This window comes from Triticum dicoccoides, chromosome 4A, assembly GCF_002162155.2.
Source record: "Triticum dicoccoides isolate Atlit2015 ecotype Zavitan chromosome 4A, WEW_v2.0, whole genome shotgun sequence".
NCBI classification, from domain to species: domain Eukaryota; kingdom Viridiplantae; phylum Streptophyta; class Magnoliopsida; order Poales; family Poaceae; genus Triticum; species Triticum dicoccoides.
In genome coordinates this window covers 514,811,101-514,820,030 of record NC_041386.1, presented here as the reverse complement: position 1 = coordinate 514,820,030, position 8,930 = coordinate 514,811,101, and the positions used below count along the sequence as shown (strand labels likewise).

At 44.7% G+C, this 8,930-nt stretch overlaps 1 long non-coding RNA gene across 1 annotated transcript; it reads left to right on the top strand.

Moving 5' to 3' along the window:
- Positions 1 to 5,515: 5,515 nt before the first annotated feature.
- LOC119286480 lies at positions 5,516 to 7,621 on the top strand. The gene is made up of 3 exons (XR_005140471.1): positions 5,516 to 5,826; positions 5,912 to 6,058; positions 7,267 to 7,621. It is a non-coding gene; the product is annotated as an uncharacterized LOC119286480 (long non-coding RNA).
- Positions 7,622 to 8,930: the final 1,309 nt, after the last annotated feature.

The window sequence follows — 8,930 nt, the reverse complement described above, 5'->3', positions numbered from 1 at the left end:
AACATTGAAACAATTTTGAAAAACATGTTTTATAACACAAGCATTACTTTGAATTTGTGAACTTTTCAATAAAAATGAATATTTTTTAATTTTATCATTTTCAAAATGCAATTTATTTTGAAAATATCGAACAATTTTGGAAAACATAAAAAACAATTAAAATGCGAAAGTTTTCTATGGTTTTCAATAAATTCTGGAATGGGAATAAAAATCTAAAAATTGGAAAAAAATCAAAATGGTAAAAAATATAATAAATTCTGGAGATTTTACGAAAATTAATCAAAAACTAAAATTCTGAAAAATTGAATTTATGAAAAAAGGAAAAACAAAAAGAAACTTGAAAGAGAAAAAAGAAAAAGGACAGATAAAAGAAAAGGGAAAGAAAAGAAAAAGGGAAAAGAAGCAGAACAGAGAAAAAATAAAAACGGGTCGTCCCAATACTGGGTGCCATATGTGAAACCTCGTCTATTTTACGCCCAGTGCGGTAAATAATGGTTGTCAGCTGCATGGACAGGAAATAAATGGGCTGGGCCTCAGCGCGTGCGGCCACTTATGAGATTTTGCATAAAACTGTTTCTTTTATGGCAGATGGACATACAGAAAATTAGTACCACCTTGGATTAAAAAAACCGGTGATGAACAGATGAAAAAATCAACGAAACGCACCTTGCTTTATTAGTAGGTATAGATTTTATTGATAATTAATTAAGTGATAAGACTTTGCTTTTGTGTATCAGTCGAGTGACGATCAATGTAGTTGTGGTGCTAGGATCGGCAGGGCTGGATGCTGCAAACGACAACGAAAAATGTTGTGACGGTATTGCAAGCAACGACAACATATACTACAACCGTCCTGACTAAATTGCTACGTCCGTCAATGGAGAATGTTGCAACGGGTAAGATGACGTGCTACACTCGACATGGGACACGACATGCTACAATCAGCAAGACGGATGATGTAACCGGTAGGAAGAAATGTTGTGAACGATGGGACAAAATGATGCAAGGTTGACTGAGACTTGGTTAAATCTCTCCCCCTTCCACACTACTACCACCACCACCACTAGACCCGCCCCCCTCTTTTTGCGGGCTGACACTACAGGAAAAAACAGTTTTCCCGTGTGTTACCCTATAAGTCGTGTGCTATTTTTTGGGGACTCGGCTTATATTTCCTTTAAGCCGAGTGCGGAGGAAATAACACCCGGCAAATAAAATGCTCTCGGCTTATAGTATCCAGTAAGCCGAGTGGTCCCGAAAAGCCCTCGGCTTACATGAGGTACATGGCACCTACACAAAAAGGCTATCGGCTTATAGCGCACACTCGGCAAAGATATTTGCCACGTGTTTACAATGGAGATGGTTGACGGGGCCATCACGGAGCAGCCTATAAGCCATGTGCCCAATGGGAGCACTCGGCTTACATGGCATATAAGCCGTGTGTCAAGTGAAAGCACCCGGCTTATATTTTCTCGGATTTTTGCCAGCCTATTTTTTATGGCAAAATGGTTTTAAAATGATTTCCATTCTTTCTCACTCATTTTCTCCCAACTAGTTTTCATGGGACTTATTTTTTATGGCCTCAATTTTCCTATCTCTCTCTATTTACTGCCACTTTAATATTTTGATGGTCTTGTACTCTTCCAATCCCCTAGTGTACCTATATTAGGATCACATGCATAAGGATAGGTTGTTGCGCCCCTTATTCATGTTATTAGATGAATGCTTTTGTTGGTGGGTATGTGAAAAAGTATGTACCCCCTAGCTTTTTGGCCGAAAACACACTTGCCACATAAACACGACAATACCGCAGAAAGGTTTAGGGTCTGGCATGTTCAGAAAGTCCGGAAAGGTGTAGCAACCAAAAATGCTCTTGTCTCACAAACGCGACAATCTCGCAGGAAGGTTCTGCACCTACAATGTTGTAGCCGCACCTAGTGCCGCTGAGAGGGAATCTTGTGAAGGCATGTCCTCAAACAAGGTCTGGCATGTCACCACGACGTGCCTTAACACAAACCAAGAGGAATTCACCTCGGTCAAAGCCCTCTCAAGTCCAGTCAAAGATGTAGGTCGGGCCCGTGGATCGGGGAATCCCCAAAAACAACACGATAGAGAGTAGGAAGAGCACACCCACCTGCATATGGCCCAAATATATGTATGAAAGGGTTGTACAATGTTTAAATACTCAATGCACAACTACGATGTGGCACTTCTCTCACAAACATGACAGTCCACAAGAAGGTTCTTGTAGGGGAACATGCTACGGAACAAAAATTTAAATTATGCTACACGATCACACATAGGAGCGGTATGAAGATGGCGGTAATGACAAAAATCACCGATGGTCGGAGTAGCGGAAGGAGTGACGAGTCGGCGCAGTTTAACGATCCCATGGATTCCCGCAGTTAGGTTATACCTTTTAGCCACGAGAAGAGTTCTTCAAGACGAGAGTCGAAGTAGACGACCTCTCCGAGGTATCCATGTGTTCTGTGGTAGTAGTCCGGTGGAGATTTGACATCCAGGAAGAAGAAGTGCGAGAAAACTAGAGAATGAGACAGCCTAGTGATCTTCTCGTCTAATTAGAAGTCTAGTTCTATTGCACCAATTAGACTAAGATTATAACTCATCTAATTAGGAGCCTAAACATTTAGGCCAATTAGGCCGGGAGCGTGTAGCTATGCGGGAGAGAGGCCCTTGGGTTTGATGTATCTCAAGAGGGAGGCCTCCCTACATGTATAGGTGGGAGACGGAGGAGGGGGCGCCGCAAGGAGGGGGATCCTTCTCCTCTTCCACTTGGTGGAAGAGGGAAGGATTCCTTCCCCTAGAAATTCGGCCTAGGGCCTTCCACAGCCCATGGCACCCCTTGTGGGGCCATATCGTCCCACTAGGGTTCATCATCTCATGACGTCCATTCACACTTTTCTTCCACACAAAAATCTAGCATTTTTTGGATGTCTCTGGAGCCCATTCCAACGACAACGAGAACTTTCCATAACCCCCCTCGAGCCGATCAATAGTTAACAACGGGATCTGGACATGCCTTCACATGGTCTGGCATGACACCATGACCTGCCTTAACACAAACCAAGAGGAATTCACCCCGGTCAAACCCCTCTCGATCCGGTCAAAGATGTAGATCGTGCGGGCCATACGGATCAAGGAATATTTGAAAACGGCATGAGGGAGGGTAGGAAGAGCTCACAGGCCTACATATGGCGCAAATAAATGTATGAAAGGGTGATGCGATTGTTAAATACCCAACCCACAATTTCGATGCAGCACTTGCCTCGCAAACACAACAATCTCGTGGGAAGGTTCTGCACCTACACTACTGGTGCCGTAGAGAGGGAATCTTGTGAGGGCATGTGCTCCAACAAGGTCCGGCATGTCAACATGACCCTCCTTAACACAATCCAAGAGGAAATCACCTCGGTCCAACCCCTTTTGAGTCCGGTCAAATACGTAGATCGCGCGGGCCTACTAATCAAAGAATCTATGAAAACCATGCGAGGGGCGGTAGGAAGAGCACACCCTCCTACATATGGTTAAAATATATGTATGAAAGGGCGGTGCAATGGTTAAATATCCAATACATAAGTTTAATGTGGCACTCGCCTCACAAACGATATAGTCCCGCGGGAATGTTCTACACCTACAGTGTTGGTGCCACGGTTAGCGGCATCGGGAAGGATTCTTGTGAAGCCATATGCTCAAACATGGTCTGGCGTGTCAACATGGCCTTCCTTAACACAAACCAAGAGGAATTCACCCCCGGTCAAACCCTTCTCGAGTCCTGTCAAAGACGTAAATAGTGCGGTCGGGCCCTATAGAAAGGGAAATCTCTGAAAACCGCACAAGGAAGGGTAGGAAAAGCACACTCACCTCCATATGGCCCAAATATATGTATGAAATGGTGTGCGATTGTTAAATAACCAATGCACAACTTTGATGCGGCACTTGCCTCACAAACGCGCTAGTCCCGTGGGAAGGTTCTGCACCTATAGTGTTGGTGCCTTACATAGCGCCTTTGGTCCGGCATGTCACCATGACCTGCCTTAACAGAAACATAGTCAAATTCACCTGGTCAAACCCTCGTCGAGTCTGATGAAAGACATAGATCGCGCGAGCCCTAAGGATCGGAGAATCTCCGAAAACCGCATGAGGGAGGGCAGGAAGAGCACACCCACCTTCATATGGCCCAAATATATGTAGACATGGGTGGTGCGATGTTTAAATACCCAATGCATAACTATGATGTGCACTTTCCTCACAAACACGATAGTCTCGCGGGAAGGTTCCGCACCTACAATGCTGGTGCTGCACTTAGTGCCGCTGGAAGGAAATCTTGTGAAGGCATGTCACCATGATCTTCCTTAACACAAACCAAGAGGAATTCACCTCGATCAAAGCCCTCTTGAGTCTGGTCAAAGACGTGGTCCACATGGGGCCTACGGATCGAGAAATCTCCAAAAACCGCACGAGGGAGGGTAGGAAGAGAAAACCCACCTTCATATGACCCAAATATATGTATGAAAGGGTGGCGGATGGTTAAATACCTAACGAACAACTCCGATGCGGCACTTGCTTCACAAACGCGACTGTCTCGGGGGGAACTTTCTGCACCTACAGTGTATGTGCCGCACTTAGTGCTGCCGACATGTCACCGTGAAGGCATGTGATCAAACAAGGTCCGACATGTCACCGTGATATGCGTTAACACAAACCAAGAGAAATTCATCTCGGTCAAAACCCTTTGGAGTCTTGTCAAACACGTAGATCACGTGGGCCCTGCGGACCGAGAAATCTCCAAAAACCGCATGAGGGTGGGTAGGAAGAGCACACCCACCTTCGTATGACCCAAATATATGTATGAAAGGGCGATGTTGGTAGGGAGTGGCGGTGAACAGACCCTCTACCCAGACCTATCAGACCGATCAGGCGGCGACGTCCCCTCTACCCAGCAGCATAGAGGCGATGCAGGACGGTGGGAGCGGGAGTGGGCGCGCGGGCTGGTGGCCTAGTGCTCTCATGCGGAGTAGCTAGGGAGAGGTGGCGTCACTGCGGTGCGGTGCCAGACAAGTGTGGTACCGGAGGGGAGTGGCGATGCCTGATAGGGTTTTGCCCATGTACAAAATCAATAGATGCACCCAATTCGGCCGAAACCCTACCAAAGGAGTTTTTCTTTTTCTTTTTCGATTCTAGCCCCACCTTGGTTGCACCAAAACAAGTCGATGGAGGGGCTATCGAGCCGTCTAGTTTCTGTGAACCGCCCGGTTCACCGGGTTTTAGAAAACCGACTGGATCGACCAGTTTTTTGAAAAGAAAATACCAAAAATATAAAATGAAAATACAAAAAGTAAGATAAAATAAAGAAAATAGCTGTTATAAAATAAGAATGTAAACTGCGTGCCAGTATTTGACACTCGACTTACCTTAGCACAGAACGCGCGGGAATTAACAAAAATCAGGCGCGCTTGCTCTGTTTCCCCCAAAATCGACCGCTGCTTTTCCCCCAAATCAGGCGGGTCGCCAAAATCCTCGATGCCCGTCCACCACTCGTACGCAATCCCACTCCCCATCTCCTCGCTCCCCTCCCCCGCCCACTTCACCGCCGGCGACCGCGACGGCTCATCTCCTCCCTCCTACATCACCGCCGCCTGCAACCACCGGCGACCTTTCTCATGGGCTCAACCCTATCCCCCACCCTCCCCTCACGTTCTCTCCCAGATCGGATCGGATCGAGAATCAGCAGGTTAGCCGGTGGCCAGATTCGCGGCGGTCCGTCTCTCGGGCCTCTTTTTTATGCTCCCAGATCAGATCGAGCAGCAGGTCCGTTGTTTATTTAGTAGGCCATGGAGTTGTTGACTCCATTGTTGATTTAACAGACTAGTCCATTGTTCATTCGATTTCACAGGCCATGGAGTTGGTGAAGTTGTCCCTCCTTCGTCAACTTGGTTAGAGGTCCAAGTTCGAGGGACCTGACGAGAAAGAGGACAAGGACCACCGGGAACCAAGACCTCCATATAGCCATGGCAATAGCCGCACCTTCCCCTTCCACAAGGTCTTCTCCTCCCCGCAACATGCATCTCTCTCTGTTCGTGGTGTACAAATTCTTGATTTTTTGTTCTATGGTTAGAGTAAGTCAGTAGAAAAGTTTGACGCTTGACGAAATTCCATGGTGATTAGGTATAGGAATCCATCCTAGGAAATATAAGAGCAAAGCTGCCTATATTGACGAAATTCTTGATTGTTGGATCACGAGGATCTAGGATCTCTCTCTATCGACAAATCTGACTTGTTAGATAGTACTTTCACTTATAAGTACAGACAGATGAATTTGCATCACTTTTTGTTCGGCATGTGAAGACTGAGACGAGCAGACCCATTTGTAAACATCACTCATGCAGATTTGTTCCTAGTGTAGATTTGGACACAATCCCTCTTGACTTTGAGGTTTTTTCCCATGTAATCGCTACTCCGTTCGAAGCTATTTTCTATTCTGGTTGTGAAACCAAACTATGGTGACGAGGTCCCTCTTGGGTTTGGTTTACTCTGAGGTTGTGCACCACGATTCTAGGTTCTTGTGTAGTGGTATGACCAAATTCTGCAATTCATATCATATCTTGTTCTAGATGATGCGTTTATGGTTGATGCTTATGCTCATGAATGGCATTTCATTTTGCACCTGATCTAGCTCACTGTCATTGTTCCCTAAAATTGCTACTGGATATACATTGTTTGGTTAGTGCTTCCTTTCTTTGTGGACTAAATTGGATGAAGAAAATGTGTTGATTTTCTATGGTAAAAGGTTGCTACCTTGCCCTAGATGTCTACATTACTAGTTATGCTCTTTTCATCTACAAATAAATTATCACACTAGACTACCCTCTTATTGCTCATGTGGTCTTTTTTGGGAAGCCCAGTCCTGCTTTATAAATAACTTATCACACCTCACTGCCCTGTTTATTTTGTAGCTCACCATTTGCTGTTGTACATGCTGATTGTAGTCAATCTGTTGGATGCCTCGACCTAGTTACATCACATATTTTAAAATCGAGGTGCTAGTCTTTTTCATAAATTTGTTTATAGGCTATTCTTGTAAGTACCAAAATCTGATAATACATATGTTTGTGTGGCGTTGGCTGTGTGGTCATTTGTTACTCATTTTTTCTCCATGACCGGTTCAACTTATGCAAGGGTAATTGTAGTTATGTATATTCACCACTTTTGCTACAGCCAAGTGAAGTAATTGATTGTTTCCTCATGCAGGTGTAGTAGGTGTTCATGGAAAAAGACAGAAATTTTTAGGAGATGAGGAGTTACTGAAACATTGGCTGCAGCGCAAGGCCTCAATGTGGCCAAATCAACTCAATGGTATGTTGTGCTGGGCACTCAATCATTATGTGAAGAGTTGTGAGTTCGCACTGCTACTATTTGAAGAAACTGTAAATTTTGAGACTTTAGTTGCTAGGGACGGAAAGCTGGATGTCTGGTGTATGTTTAGTACAGGTAGAAATTTTCTACCCTACCACTTGCTGTCGTACATGTTGGTTCTAGTTCATGTGTTGGATGCCTCAGACCTAGTTACATAATGATACGTCTCCAACGTATCTACTTTTCCAAACACTTTTGTCTTTGTTTTGGACTCTAACTTGCATGATTTGAATGGAACTAATCTGGACTGACGCTGTTTTCAGCAGAACTACCATGGTGTTATTTATGTGTAAAAGGAAACGTTCTCAGAATGACCTAAAACTTCACGGAGACACTTTTCAGAAAATAAGAAAAATACCTTCCAAAGATGAAGGCCAGGGGGGCCACCACCTTGCCATGAGGGTGGGGGGCGTGCCTCCCCCCTAGGGCGCGCCTCCCTACCTCGTGGGCCCCCTATTGCCTCTCCGACTCCAACTCCACCTTCATATATTGAGTTTTAGGGAGAAACAAATCAGAGAGAAGAAATCATCGCGTTTTACGATACGGAGCCGTCGCCAATCCCTAAAACCTCTCGGGAGGGCTGATCTGGAGTCCGTTCAGGGCTTCGGAGAGGGGAATCTGTCGCCATCGTCATCATCAACCATCCTCCATCATCAGTATCATGATGCTCACCGCCGTGTGTGAGTAATTCTATCGCAGGCTTGCTGGACGGTGATGGGTTGGATGGGATCTATCATGTAATCGAGTTAGTTTTGTTAGGGTTTGATCCCTAGTGTCCACTATGTTTTGAGATTGATGTTGCTATGACTTTGCTATGCTTAATGCTTGTCACTAGGGCTTGAGTGCCATGATTTTAGATATGAACCTATTATGTTTTCATCAATATATGAGTGTTCTTGATCGTATCTTGCAAGTCTATAGTCACCTTTTATGTGTTATGATCCGTTAACCCCGAAGTGACAATAATCGGGATACTTACCGGTGATGACCGTAGTTTGAGGAGTTCATGTATTCACTATTTGTTAATGCTTTGTTCTGGTTCTCTATTAAAAGTAGGCCTTAATATCCCTTAGTTTCCGTAAGGACCCCGCTACCAGGGGAGGGTAGGCCAAAAGATGTCATGCAAGTTCTCTTCCATAAGCATGTATGACTATATTCGGAATACGTGCCTACATTATATCAATGAACCGGAGCTAGTTCTGTGTCACCCTAGGTTATGACTGTTACATGATGAACCGCATCCGACATAATTCTCCATCACTGATCCATTGCCTACGAGCTTTTCATATATTGTTCTTCGCTTATTTACTTTTCCATTGCTATTGCTATCATCACTACAAAATACCAAAAATATTACTTTTACTACTGTTACCTTTCGTTACCGTTATCACTACGATCATATTACTTTGCTGCAGATATTAAGTATCCAGGTGTGGTTGAATTGACAACTCAGCTGCTAATACTTGAGAATATTCTATGGCCCCCACTACTAGGAAAAG